At 41.4% G+C, this 16,120-nt stretch overlaps 1 long non-coding RNA gene across 1 annotated transcript in view; it reads left to right on the top strand.

Annotated features, from left to right (window-relative positions):
- The window catches only part of LOC126456695 (uncharacterized), a 49,348-nt gene that overhangs the window by 14,175 nt on the left and 19,053 nt on the right, over positions 1-16,120 (top strand). The window lies entirely within an intron of this gene.

The following is a 16,120-nucleotide window of genomic DNA, read 5'->3' on the forward strand; positions in this document are numbered from 1 at the left end:
ACCTACGAAACCAATAAGCACAAGAGTAACTGTTCTGTGTGTGGGAGTGTCACTCAACGCACATCTGGCACGGTTCTTCTTCAACAAGACAAGAATTTTTAAATACCAATTTTACTGACGTGATAAAAGAAAATTACAAATACTATAATTGCGTAACGAAAGCAGAATTAAACTCTAATACAAGAACACACGCCAGATGCTTTGTTGACTGAACCTGTAATGACGCATTATTTAAAACATGGAAATAATGAAAAAACACGCAATATTTTACCTTCATATATATTGACGAAAAGCACTCTGATCGTTACAGTATTTCCATTCGAACCATCTGCTGTCTATCCCATCAAACAACTGCATAAAACATGGAACAAGCACTCCTTACTACAACATCTCGACAAGCCTTGCCCCCTAGCACATCTTAACACGAACTGACAACTACGAGTCCTCGACAAGCACTCACTGACTACTACGAGCTCTCTCCACGCACTGACTACTACGAGCTCTCAACAGGCACTGACTTCTACGAGCTCTCGACAAGCACTGTCTTCTACGAGCTCTCGACAAGCACTGTGGAGGCGGCTTAATAATACTCTTTGGCGCAATCTCTGGCGCATTGGCTCAGTGTAGCCACCTTTCATATGCCCCTCCTCCACAGGCCAGAATTTGATGGTATTTTTGCCAGCATTGGTGGTGAAAATACCACCAAATTCGTCCACAAAATACAGACAAAAATAAAAGATAATATTCATACCTAAATATCACATAATTAGTTAAAATTTTGGCTTTGCACTGACCTTTCAATAACCTAGTATATAAAATACAGTAGGCAATACAAATTCTTTTCATACATGTGGCTTTACATAATAGTTCACACAATACACAAAAAATCAGTTTATACAAATGTTCACATAAAATGCTTTCAATGATTAGTTTATACAAAAAAAGGACACCAACAGGTAACATCTTTTCAGTAAAAGCAGTCCATCAGTGGTACCCAGCAAAGTTTAGCAGGTACAGACACCAACAAGTGACATCATTTCAGTAGAAGTAGTCCATCAGTTGCACCCAGCAATGTTGAGAGCAGGTGCAGACACCAACAAGTGACATCATTTCAGTAGAAGCAGTTCCATCAGTTGCACCCAGCAATGTTGAGTAGGTGCAGACAGCAGTCCATGATATTCACTATCACTAATCACACTGTTCATCAGCAGAAATTAAACATGTCCTAGAGGCACCAATCATGTAGAAAGGGTACAAGTAACAGTCCATAATATTCACTATCCCTGATCACACTGTTCATCAGCAGAAATTAATCATTCCTAAGTGTCACACATTACATTGAAAAGTGCAGGTAACAGCAAACATGTCCTAGTGGCACTAATCATGTAGAAAAAGTACAAGTAACAGTCCATAATATTCACTATCACTGATCACACAGTTCATCAGCAGAAATTAATCATTCCTAAGTGTCACACATTACGTTGAAAAGTGCAGGTAACAGTCCATAATATTTACCATCACTAATCAGACAGTTCAGGCATGAACAATAGTTTGAATACACATACAAATGCTTTTACAATGCTCTTACACTAAACATACAAATTCTAATAAACACACAAATGATGTCAGATAATTGTCATATTAACTATTACAAATACTCAAATATCAGTAAACCTATAATATTTATGGGTGTCAGTGCAAGCCACTACAAACAAATAAAATAATATTTACGAGATAGGTGGGTAGGATTAGGAAAGGAAAACACACAAAACACACTCATTCATCTTTCATTCACATTAAGTACTACTGTGTAATTGAATGGTGTTAACTGTGTAAATGTAATTCTGTCAAAATCTGATGTTCATCATGTGTATCAAGTAGTAGTGGCAGCAATGTATAACAGTCAATAATAGTTAGGTCAACGTCATAGTCATCATGTCAAGACCAATGTTTGCCAAGCCAGATCAAATGTACTGTTGTTGAACAACTGTCAGTGAGCCAAGATATGCAAATACTTCCTCTCTTAAAAAAAAAAGTATATACTGCTTAGTGATTTAACAAAGTGTGTATAGACTATCTTCCTTCTACTTTAGTGTTCTAGTCTGCTATCTTCATCCTCCTTGTTCCATAAGACCAACAAAAAAATATGCATCTCACTTACTTTACCTCTTATCCACCAAAACTCCAATAATCATCAGCATCACATAATCTCAATACTTCAATAATACCTCTTCAATACGTCGATACATATAAACCTTATTGCCAATATATGCTCCTCACTTACTTTACCTCTTATCCACCAAAACTCCAATAATCATCAACTTCACACAATCTCAATAATACCTCAATAATACCTCTTCAATGCGTCGATACATATAAACCTTATTACCAATATATGCTCCTCACTTACTTTACCTTTTATCCACCAAAACTCCAATAATCATCAACTTCACACAATCTCAATAATACCTCAATAATACCTCTTCAATGCGACGATACATATGAACCTTATTGCCAATATCATCTCACGTCCAACACAACTCTTTCCTCTAGCCAGTCTCCTCGAACAAGTACAGATAAAATCCTAATGCAAACCTCATCATCCCATACAATCCGAAGACACACTGTCAACACACAACCTCTGTGTAATCCATCTAACCCAAATCTTCTACTCATTATGAATTATAAACAAAAGAAAAGCATACATGACCTCTAACAGACTTAGTTCGGATAACTCTCAGTAATTAAGTACGATTACGGAGTGTGAATGGTCATAATATTTCACAGTGTGTACATCACTTCAAGAATTATGGCAGAAGCAAACATGTGGAGTATTTCTTGTGTCAAGTGTCACTTCCTATTTCAATTGCTCGCGAAAAATGCAGTATAATAACTGTCAATAGTCTAAACCTAGTTTTGGTATGTCATGTCGTTAGCTTCCTTCCTATTAGCATAAAGTTATACAGCTTCCATAAAACCTCCAGCTCATGTGACTTCTATGAAATTTCTTGTACCAATGTCGTTCGTCGAATTACAGCAGTTCTTTTTCTTATCTTAAAAATATAAGGCACTGAGCGTAAGCAAAACAAGCACTAGCGAGTAAATATACCAGTAGAGAACAGAATGTCAACAAGTGGATGCAGCACAATTCTTACAACGAGGCTCTGCCAAGCGAACAATCTATAATTACCACCATACTGTAACCTAAACTCTATGTTCGTACACTGTACAACAGCATTGCTATATACCAAATTAAAGAGTAGTTGTGACAACAACAGATATGTATAAATATGCAATCCATACGCAAAGCAGTAAACATGTCATTAGCATCATATCAGCATAAGCAAATAAATGTTCATATGTAATCTTAATAAGTAAACATGAAAGCGCAAGCAGATCAATCACAAAGTATAACCTACATACATAAACACAGTCAGCACAATTAATCAGGTTACAATTATAATTTAAATAAATAAGCACAGCAGGCACATAATTAAAAAAAATGACATCAGTGAAAAAGCAGTGCAGCCAAGCGATGCATAATATACACAAGTTACAACCCAGTTCATTAATAATCATTGTCAAAATCAGTTAACGTACGCAAGCACGTCGCTTCACAAGTAATTTCATAGAACATGAAATTTAGCACAAAGTATGAATCACGTAATTGCGAGCAGCAAATTACGTCTAAAGTACGTACCCAAGTGGAAATATGTTACCTGAAAAATGAACTCAATTAATAGTTACCTTTTTTAGTTTATTAGTTTCTTCTTGGAAATTACATTCTTTCTGAAAATTTCTCGATAGCAAGTCCTCTTAACGTCGGAGACACACAGAATTTACCTGAAGTTCTTAAATATTTTATAGAACCGTATCCTGAAAAATACTGAATGTTAATAACATGATTCATCAAGTCACTATAGCTTTATACTGAATTTAGTCGGAGAAATTAGACTGTGTATTTGTTTATGGCTGTCAGCGCATTCGCACTGAGCGCTCGATCAGCTGTAGGCGCGTGACGTAGGAAGCAATTGTTCGCGGTCAACGACTGCCTTGTGCGGCGCGCAGACTTGACTGTTGCTTTGAGTATGTGCCGCCGCCAAAACACAGCGCGGTATCCTTGTACTCTCCGCATGTTTACATGTAGCTGTTGGTTTCTCAAAAGTATGTCATTCCACAAATTTTTTTTTTTTTTTTAAGTATATCATTCCACAAAAATTTTGGAAACTACGAACCTCACGTTTTGTAGTAGGAACAGCATAATTACGAATAGCGTCTAATTTCTCTGGATCAGGAAGAATACCTTCTGTAGAAATAATGTGACCGAGAAATTTCACCTGAGAGCGACCAAATTCAGATTTTTCTAAGTTCACAGTAATGCCAACTCTTGCAAAGATACGTAATAATGAATCCAAAATTTTGTTGTGCTCACTCCAAGAACGTTTAGCAATAAGAATATCGTCAACATAAGAAGTAATATTGTCACGAAGATAAACAGGTAAAATTTCATTTAAGCTACGAATGAATGCTGCTGAAGGTACAGTAAGTCCAAATGGTAATTTACGAAATCACTTTTAGGTACAATTAGTCATATCCGGTTATTGTTTACTTACTCACTAGATAGATTGATAGTCGAAGAGTTGGTTTGACAGATGCAAAGAATAGTAAAAGAGTAGGCAGCGGTACAGAAAACTAAAAGAGAAATAGCACCACTACAGCTCGGGGCCCTATGCTCGCTACGGCACATATTCACTTAGAGTAGTGAATCCCCTGAGGACCTTAATAGCCGCACATAATTTCCAGTTTGTGACTTTGTGGCACATCTGGCGGAAGTGCGTACGTAAATTGATCTAGCCATGAACATGGATGTATGTCATTCTTAGAATTGCGGAAGATCTTAAATTTCCGAACAGTCAAAAAGTGTTTATAGTCAAAGTTTTCGCCTCGTGGCGACAAAGACCTACCGCGTCTGTCCCAGTCCGAATGTCGATTATTGTGAAGTTCGCGCGCCTGGCGCTCTCTTGTTGCATCCCGTAAATGAAATAAATTATTTTCTTCAAACCCTTCTGGTATCCGTGATTCTAAATTTCCTTTGCCGTCTTTTCCTACGATTTCGCCTTGAATTTGTTTGACTTGCTTTTTTAATACCTCAAATTCCCTTTTCACGCGTTCATTAAATTTTCCTTGATTTTCAACATGCTTATTTATGTTCTGGTACTCTTCGGTTTCTGCAAATGGCAATGGTGCTGTATCATCTGAATCTCTGTCCCCATTTAAACTAAGACTTGTCAATATATCTGAAATCTCCTCAACTCTTTCCGATAAGTCACCTATTTGTTCTTTCTGTTTATTTACGTCTTCTGTAAGTGCCGCGACTCGGGTTTCAGTATTGACACATTTGGTAGTTAACTGTTCATATTGTTGTGTTAGATTATTTAATCCGTCATTTGGTATGGATTCTTCGATTCTCTCAAATATTTCTTCCTTATCTTTTGCACGTTGTAAATTAAACTCTGAAAATTTCTGTACTATCACGCGATCTCTTTCTTCCTGTTCTCTATCCTGTTCCCTTTGTCTAATCTCTACTGCAACTAATCTATTATTGTGAGCATTCAAAATCGGTTGTACTTCTTCTCTGATTTCTTTCTTTAATTCATCTTTCATGTTTTTGAAACATGTCTCTATTCGTGAATCTAACCGTGTTTCCATTGTTTCCATCTCTGTTTTAATTGTTCCTATTTGCGATCCCAACTGGGATCCCAGTGAGTCTAACCGTGTTTCCATTGTTCCCCTATCTGTTTTTAATTCATATCGTAACTGTGATCCCACTGAGTCTAACCGTGATTCCATTGTTTCCATCCGTGTTTCCATTGTTCCCATCTGTGTTTTTAATTCAGATCCAAACCGTGTTTCCATTTTTAATATAGCACTCATCAACTGCCCCATAGTAACTGATTCGAAACTCCTTTCGCCCCTAACATTTCCCGCAAAACCAGTTTCCTTCGTCATAGTTGTAAAGCTATCTGTGTTCGATACTACACTCCTGGAAATGGAAAAAACAACACATTGACACCGGTGTGTCAGACCCACCATACTTGCTCCGGACACTGCGAGAGGGCTGTACAAGCAATGATCACACGCACGGCACAGCGGACACACCAGGAACCGCGGTGTTGGCCGTCGAATGGCGCTAGCTGCGCAGCATTTGTGCACCGCCGCCGTCAGTGTCAGCCAGTTTGCCGTGGCATACGGAGCTCCATCGCAGTCTTTAACACTGGTAGCATGCCGCGACAGCGTGGACGTGAACCGTATGTGCAGTTGACGGACTTTGAGCGAGGGCGTATAGTGGGCATGCGGGAGGCCGGGTGGACGTACCGCCGAATTGCTCAACACGTGGGGCGTGAGGTCTCCACAGTACATCGATGTTGTCGCCAGTGGTCGGCGGAAGGTGCACGTGCCCGTCGACCTGGGACCGGACCGCAGCGACGCACGGATGCACGCCAAGACCGTAGGATCCTACGCAGTGCCGTAGGGGACCGCACCGCCACTTCCCAGCAAATTAGGGACACTGTTGCTCCTGGGGTATCGGCGAGGACCATTCGCAACCGTCTCCATGAAGCTGGGCTACGGTCCCGCACACCGTTAGGCCGTCTTCCGCTCACGCCCCAACATCGTGCAGCCCGCCTCCAGTGGTGTCGCGACAGGCGTGAATGGAGGGACGAATGAAGACGTGTCGTCTTCAGCGATGAGAGTCGCTTCTGCCTTGGTGCCAATGATGGTCGTATGCGTGTTTGGCGCCGTGCAGGTGAGCGCCACAATCAGGAATGCATACGACCGAGGCACACAGGGCCAACACCCGGCATCATGGTGTGGGGAGCGATCTCCTACACTGGCCGTACACCACTGGTGATCGTCGAGGGGACACTGAATAGTGCACGGTACATCCAAACCGTCATCGAACCCATCGTTCTACCATTCCTAGACCGGCAAGGGAACTTGCTGTTCCAACAGGACAATGCACGTCCGCATGTATCCCGTGCCACCCAACGTGCTCTAGAAGGTGTAAGTTAACTACACTGGCCAGCAAGATCTCCGGATCTGTCCCCCATTGAGCATGTTTGGGACTGGATGAAGCGTCGTCTCACGCGGTCTGCACGTCCAGCACGAACGCTGGTCCAACTGAGGCGCCAGGTGGAAATGGCATGGCAAGCCGTTCCACAGGACTACATCCAGCATCTCTACAATCGTCTCCATGGGAGAATAGCAGCATGCATTGCTGCGAAAGGTGGATATACACTGTACTAGTGCCGACATTGTGCATGCTCTGTTGCCTGTGTCTATGTGCCTGTGGTTCTGTCAGTGTGATCATGTGATGTATCTGACCCCAGGAATGTGTCAATAAAGTTTCCCCTTCCTGGGACAATGAATTCACGGTGTTCTTATTTCAATTTCCAGGAGTGTAGTTCAGAATCTTCTATCGTTAATCTCGGATTCTGTGAATTATCTGATTGCGAAAAATTTTGAAATGGTTCCGGACTATTTTCCCGACTTATTACATTGTTTTCCACCTCATTATCCACCATACTGTTTTCCTCTGTTGGCGAGTTCGCCATGTCAACAATTTCGTCATTCTCACTATTCATCATTTTTGCCTTTTTCATCGACCGCGTAATCATTTACAAAACATAAAAAATCCGTCACTGTACGAAAATTACACACAATGACTCCTTATCTCCAACAATACCATTTACATAAAATGTTTCCCTCAAACACGATTAATCGAACAATTGAAATAATTGCACTAAATTGTCAAACCCGTAGACAAGACAACCAATTTAAATTCTGAAATACCACTAGAAGAATGACAATTACCAAATCTACACATGCAAAATAGACTACAATTACTAAACTCAAATTACTACAACAATACTACGGTCTACTATTTTTACAATCAGAAGAATTTCAAGGGACGATCCGAAGCAGCGGTCGCCACGTGCATGGGGTCTTAATTAAATATGATTGAAAATATTTTTAGATTTTAGTTGTTGTTATGTCCGATTACGCTGTTTCGTAAACGATTGGCCCTGACTAGTGTTATTACGCTATCTGACTGCTTAGAACAACAACAAAGAATGAAATGAAAATTTTCGTTAACACAATTAATTAATTAAGTCCCCAGCAACTATAAAACCTACGAAACCAATAAGCACAAGAGTAACTGTTCTGTGTGTGGGAGTGTCACTCAACGCACATCTGGCACGGTTCTTCTTCAACAAGACAAGAATTTTTAAATACCAATTTTACTGACGTGATAAAAGAAAATTACAAATACTATAATTGCGTAACGAAAGCAGAATTAAACTCTAATACAAGAACACACGCCAGATGCTTTGTTGACTGAACCTGTAATGACGCGTTATTTAAAACATGGAAATAATGAAAAAACACGCAATATTTTACCTTCATATATATTGACGAAAAGCACTCTGATCGTTACAGTATTTCCATTCGAACCATCTGCTGTCTATCCCATCAAACAACTGCATAAAACATGGAACAAGCACTCCTTACTACAACATCTCGACAAGCCTTGCCCCCTAGCACATCTTAACACGAACTGACAACTACGAGTCCTCGACAAGCACTCACTGACTACTACGAGCTCTCTCCACGCACTGACTACTACGAGCTCTCAACAGGCACTGACTTCTACGAGCTCTCGACAAGCACTGTGGAGGCGGCTTAATAATACTCTTTGGCGCAATCTTTGGCGCATTGGCTCAGTGTAGCCACCTTTCAATGGCTCAAATCGCTCTGTGCACTATGGGACTTAACTTCTGAGGTCATCAGTCCCCTAGAACTACTAAGCCTAACTAACCTACGGACATCACATACATCCATGCACGAGGCAGGATTCGAACCTGCGACCGTAGCGGTCGCGCGGTTCCAGACTGTAGCGCCCGGAACCGCTCGGCCACACTGGCCGGCCGAAACAGTGAACCCGATGATTGTTGTACCAATCTGAACCTCCCTGGCACATTAAAACTGCTTCTCGTGGGCAACTGCCCTGCCGGCTGTGTTATCCAATTGCGACTCACTACTCTGCAGACGGGAAATTCATTCTGCCAACAATCCACTAGGGTGCGGGTAAGAGATGTATCAGCAATTTTCTTTCCTCCAGGAGTGCTAGCCCCCCCGCGACAACTGTGGAGTAGATGAACTACTGGTTGAAGTAAAGCTATGAGATGTGAGGAAGAGGAAGCGAGTCGCGCTTGGATACCACATAGGCGGCAGAGCACTTGCGCACAAAATACAATGGTCCCAAGTTCGTGTCCCGGTCCGGCACATAGTTTTAATCAGCCAGGGAGTTTAAAATCAGCACACACTCCGCGGCAGAGTAAAAAGTCATGCTGGACAGCGCCACCAATTCAGAGTAATTAATCGTGAAAATTCATCGATATATGGGAAAATCATAGGCTGACGTCACTTTCATTTAATTTCCAGTTAGGATGCGATAGTAATTTACATGAAAAATAAACGGATACGAAGAAAGATTTCCGCCGCAACGAATAGCGCGAAATACGAAATGTTTTTAATAACTTCATGGCCTGACGCGTTAGAGCAAAATCGTTTAGGATATGAAGTTATTGTATAAAAAGTAAGAACTATGTCAAACATCTACATCTCGTACAATTTTTTTATCAGTGTTATTGTATCACTGTATAGTTCCTTTTGTTGAAGCTTTCAACTTCCGAGCATTCAAAAATCGAGTACCACATTTGACCTCACATTCTGTAGGGCGTTGCTCCGCACTTTTAAACAAGTACATAATCCACAATAAGAACGTTTTTATCATTCTCATGAACATCTGAAATGAACATGATTAAGGTGCCGTTCATACTCTGCATGTCATCCCCAGATCGATTCCAGAGTACATGTTGCCCAACACAAGACTGGCCCAAAGTTCTTGGCTTTTCGTAACAACGAAACGTAAACAATTAAGATATCATTACAAAACAATTCAAAACGAGTCCGAACACCAAAACATTGATCCGATAAGAAATGGCCTACAGAAAAGTCGAACAAAATTGTAAGGACGATCAGTTACGCAAGTGACAGCTGAAAACTATCAATTTCTATCGTGAATGTCTTAATGCTTTCTGAACAATCTGCGAATGTTTTATGCCACCAGCGATTGCTGCAGCAAGTGTGTGCTGCGCTGACGTTAATAGCGAGCGTTGCTTTAAACCTCTGACGTGTTTCCACCAGCACAGTGAATATCTAATGATGGTTGCGTTTGTTGAGTGAAACTAGCCAAGAAAATCGAATGTGAGGCGACCTGTAATCGTTTATCTGTACATTTAAGAGATTTACCCTTCTAAAATGGGATGGTTCCTTCGAATGTAAAAACTCTGTGATAGTATCGCTGATGATCATTCCGTGGTGTATGGCTGTGCTGTGCTCCTGGCGACGCTGAACCTTGCCCACTGTCGAGTCGGGCGTCGGAGAGCGACATAAATACTGTATAAAGTGGGCGTGGCCGAGTTTACACTTGATCAGCAGAGATAATCTTTGTCAATTATAAAACTGAACTATCGTTAGTCACCTTTCAATGACAAAAACTTATCTATTGATTTTGCAGAATCACTGTGCATATATCGCTGAGTCTCATGGCTCCTTCTTTTCTCAGGTTACCCTCCATTCAGAGGCTGTTGCTCGCAGCGACTGTTATTGACTTGTAAATAATAGATTTCACCTATCAGTGGTCCTTTTGAAATTTTATTGGCAGATCTAGATTTCAGCTAGAAACTAGCCATTTTCAACGCAGTAGCATTTTTGATCAATGCATGGAATGCCTGTTGGTCGGGCTTCATCCACAGTTCATTGAATACTCATAAACTGTGGATGAAGCCCGACCAACATGCATTGGTCAAAAATGATAGTGCTTTGAGAATGGCTACTTTCTAGCTGAAATATAGATCTGCAAATGAAATTTCAAAAGGACCACTGATAGGTGAAATCTATTATTTTCAATACAAATTTTTCTTTTCTCTTAAAAATATCACTTATTCGTTTTTTGCTAGTGCCTTGTCCCGTGTTTCTGCAGAGTCGACATGGTTAGGAACGGATTTGGCAATCTTACTTCAAGGGGTGGCCGGACGCTCTTTCTTCCGCCGCCATGTACTCCCCAGGATGGAATTAGCGTACCACAGCTGTCTGCATCTAGTGTAATCCATGGAATAGTGCGAACATGATCAGATGTTTGCGAGTCGTGTAACTGACGCGGAACATAGGGCCCAGCCCGGTATTCACCTAGTGGGATGTGGAAAACCGCCTAAAAACCACATCCAGGCTGGCCGGCACACCGGCCGACGTCGGTAATCCGCTGGGCGGATTCGATCCGGGGCCGGCACGCCTACCCGAGTCCAGGAAGTAGCGCATTAGCGCTCTCGGCTTACCTGGCGGGTTGTCTTCAAAATATCACTATGCCTATATATTGCAAGGGGTTCTCTGTATAGTTGTGGACAACAGTTTCACAATTAATAAACTCTCCGGGCTATTATGCCGCGGTCGACAGGATTTCACATTATAACTCAACGTTTCGTCTCCATCTGCGAAGAACATTTTCAAGGGGAACCATAGCTTCTTTGAACGTCCGATTCACACCTTGAGTCGCTACTGACTGCAACAAAATTCCGCTTCCACGTGCTTACGCGCAGTGATGTGACGTGACAAATGGTTCAAATTTCTCTGAGCACTATGGGACTTCACATCTATGGTCATCAGTCCCCTAGAACTTAGAACTACTTAAACCTAACTAACCTAAAGACATCACACAACACCCAGTCATCACGTGTGACGTGACGTGTTTTCTATACACGAGTGCAACTAGCCGTTGTCGACTGGCTTCGTCCGGGGTTCCTATCACGCCATAGTGGAAGACTGGTACACATCTTCTTCAGCAGCGGAATCCAGATATCATTTAATTTCACACCCTTACTGAAATTCCTGGGGTGTTATATAATCTCTATGGCCGGTTCATATAGCCTTTTATGGTATCTGCTTGTGGCTACCAGTACTTGACTCCTATCAAAATGAATGTGGTGGTCTTGTGCCACGGCGATAAAGTAGGAAACAGTGTCGTGTTGTGAAAATATGGTGACATGTGAAATGAAAACCAATACAGTATGTCCACAACATAGAAAATGAATAAAGAATAGCAGATGACAATGTTTGCTTTTGATAAACTCTTTAGCCTCTGGCGTAATAGACATATAAAGCGTCGCCAGAGAGAAAATTGACTAGCTCTCTTTTGTCTCGCTGTACGAGAGAGAAGTTGCAGAATAGCACCTCTGGCGCTTACTGCTTGTAAAACAAAAAGGTATGTACTGTAAATGTATTACCTTGCGCATAATTTCAGAATATAATTCAATAGATAAAATATTAACCTACTTTGTTCCGTTCTGGAAAGCTCCTGTCCTTGAATTATTAAGTAAATACGTAAGAGTTTTCTAATGGCAATAAGCCATTGCAGATCATTGACGCATCGCCGTCATAAACCACTAATAGCTTTATATTTATGTAATAATTTGCGGGCTTCACCTGTCTTCTTGTACAATGTTACAGGAATAAAAATCAGTAGAATATTTAGTCTTTTGATGATACCATAAAACATGAGTGCTCAGGAATAACTTTTTTTTGTTACATAATAAAATGCGCTGACTAGATCGATTTCGATTCACTAAATCTGATAACAGTGAATGTTTTTTTAAAGAATTAACTTGAAGACAAATACTGAACGTATAACCGAAGTCGAGTTTTTTCTTCATTTTTGATTCTCATATAATGAGAATTACTTCAGTACAATAACTTTTCGTTACGTGAGTGTTTGTATTGGCAGTCCCTCTCGATAGTGTATGTTGTACGTTGGTCAGACCTAAACAATTTCATACTATTGAATACTTTATCAGACATATTGGTTCTCAAGACTAATTTCAACAACATTTCAAAACCTTTTGCTCACGTAATGTCAAATCATTAACAGTGACAAACACAAGACATTTTTCCGTGCTTTATCGTTGGGTTAATTTCATTGTTTTCACACGCCGAGCAGCTACGGCTTGCTATATGTAAATCATTACGTGCAGTTCCGGTCGCATAACCTCCAGGCAAGTAAGATCAACACCATCATTCATTCATAGACCTTACGTATAAAATAAACTCAAAAATATACACTGAAAGAGGGAAGGTCACTAAAATCTCCTGGCTGCAAAGCATGTTCCGCAACAGCTGATCTATCAATCTCCTCTCCTCTGCAGTTACCCTTGTGCACTTCTAGTCGTTTTTTGACCATTCTTTTTGCATTATACACATATGCCTCCCCACAACTACACGGAATCCTATGAATTCCTAGCTTTCACTGGATGATTTGTATTAGTATGCCTTATGTGTACTTCACCCCAAGTTTCCATCTTCATTCGTGTAGAAGATTTAATGTAAAGCTATCTTCCACCAGTGGCTACATCGGATGTGATAGGATGAGACATGTGCTCAGCAAACCACTCTCCCGGTCATTGTCGGATTTCTTGACCTTCGAACCGTTACTAAACGATCGAGTAGCTCCTCGGTTGGCCTCATGAAGTTGAGTGCAACCCGTACAAATCCTCCCACCAAGGAAATTTCCTTAAAAGTACCGGGAGTCGAACGCGGATCCCCTGCGTGGGAGTCAGTCGCACTGACCACTTTTTTCTGTTTTTCGTGATCCAGAGGCAGCAACGCTAGCCACTTTTTTACGCTACCCTTTTAAACCATCAGCCTATCCACTTTTTTGTTTTTTTTAGCGGTGGCCTTGATATTTTTAATTCTATTTTTTGTTTTAATAGGCAGGTGCGCTAGCCACTTTTTTGCTATTTATTTTTTTATGCTGAGTACGGAAGGACGGTACAAACGCAAAGAGACACTTCTAGAACTCGCCACACGCGGCGTCGATACTCCACGAGCGCCGTAGCCCATCATTTTAAAAATATTTTTATTTACTTTTTTTTTACTGAAGGAGTGCATTCAGCGGCAGGAGGCAAGGCGGTCAGGGGTCGAACCCCGAGGTCTGGCCACGATGACCCCCCCCCCCCCCCCCACCACCACCACCAAGGCGAACCGTCACAGTTTTTTTAATATTTTTATATGAATTAAAAATCAGCAATGCAGTAGACCCATACGCCAAAAATTGTGACATCATGTGAACTAAAAAGAGTCATCTTACCCGCTGGGAGCACCTTATCGAAGCGGGCGGCCAGTAAGATGCGGTCGTCATTTCAACGGTCAAGCAACGGGGCCGCCGCACACAGGCAGAGACTGTTTCTGTTACCGTACGGGGATCGTGGAAACCACTGAACTATAGAGGTGGACATCTAGGAAATAATGAATTCCATAAATCTTTTTGGTACACACCAGACGTAACACGAAAACAAAGGTGACGTATTTGCTTTCCTGGTGTAACTTTTCCGGGAGCTTCACAGAGACTATTTCAACCATTTCACTGGTACAAACGCGCTCTTTGCATTCCGTGCTGAGAGGGCTTTTGTTGTGGCTGTACTACTCGCCAAACTCTGGTGCCTGTCTGAAAGACGGCGTTCCGGCCGGTATGAAATACTTAGCGTCCGATTTTTCGAAAACTGTGAGGTGAAGAAATTTGAGTTTTGCACATCTTACAGTTTGATATCTCCACTCGATAAAGAACTGAATTTCGTTATCTGACATACTTAGTTATCGCATCAAATTAAGTAAATGTTGCACGAAATTTTAAAGAATTCGCAGATGTACAAGCGCATTGCGTAAACATTGCGTACGGCTGATTGCAGCTCACACAGTGCCAGGAATGAAATGTAGATAAGCTACCGAAATTTTATTTAAAATGAAGAGCAGAAGGATATCTCATTTCGTTCGCGAGTTATTGGGTTTTATATTTGGGGGTGGTCGCCAACGACGCACCCATTCACATCCTTGTGCATCGTGAATCGTGTGGTCATAACAATAGTCATATCTCATAAACGATTCAAGATATCTAAACGAGGTTTCCTGCAAATGATAGCACGCAATGATGCACATGTTTTGTATGATAAATACTCGAAACCTTTTTATTCACGGAAATATGGGAGTAAGTCTTCTCCAGCAGTGAGAGGTCGGGTGCTCAGGACGTATTCAGAAAAGAGGTGTGCACATTCCGCTTTCAGCCCGCCCATGCTTACCTAGTAGCCAGACAGGCAACGAGCCACAAGCTATCAGCAGAACGGGTAAGCTGGTTTAATCCCATCCGAAGCAAGGTATGCCCTTCCCAAGCAGGCTAAAGGAGTCTTGGTTGCCTACCCGCCCTCCAGCTGTGCTATTTTTTTCTGTACGCTTTCATTGCAGTGTTATGAGTGGCGTTCAGTTGATGAAAATACCTCGGTGTTACAAGGTGAGACTCAAAAAATGGTTCAAATGGCTCTGAGCACTGTGGGACTTAACTTCTGAGGTCATCAGTCCCCTAGAACTTAGAACTACTTAAACCTAACTAACCTAAGGACATCACACACATCCATGCCCGAGGCAGGATTCGAACCTGCGACCGTAGCAGCAGTGCGGTTCCGGACTGAAGCGCCTAGAACAGCTCGGTCACAGCGGCCGGCAGGTGAGATTCTTTTCTACGTGTTTCAGGCTTATTTATTTATTTCTATATAAACGTTTTTCTCTGCAATTTCACCCTCTTTCGACTATTGCCCGCTATTCTCAATTCTAACCTCGTCGGGTCACCTCTAATAGACGTTTTCTACAATAATGAAAAGCATCTATGAAAACTGTGCTCATCTGCACCTAAGAAACTGAAGGTGTCTATTACACTGCAACGCCAACTAAAGTAAGGGTTTAGTTTCTGTAACCTTAGTACGTCCAGCCAAATATGACCCCTTTTCAGCAATTTGCTATAAAGGACCCATTTATAGCAATTTGCTGTAAAGGATGTGTACTGACTCCATTCTAAGTGGTCAAAATAGCTCATTCTTAATTCCTTGTGTGCTTAGCTAACACAAATTTCGTTTTTCATTTTATGTTAATCTAAAAAGTACATGTCGAAGGAAGAAGCTGT

The sequence above is a fragment of the Schistocerca serialis genome, chromosome 2, assembly GCF_023864345.2.
Source record: "Schistocerca serialis cubense isolate TAMUIC-IGC-003099 chromosome 2, iqSchSeri2.2, whole genome shotgun sequence".
Taxonomy (NCBI): domain Eukaryota; kingdom Metazoa; phylum Arthropoda; class Insecta; order Orthoptera; family Acrididae; genus Schistocerca; species Schistocerca serialis.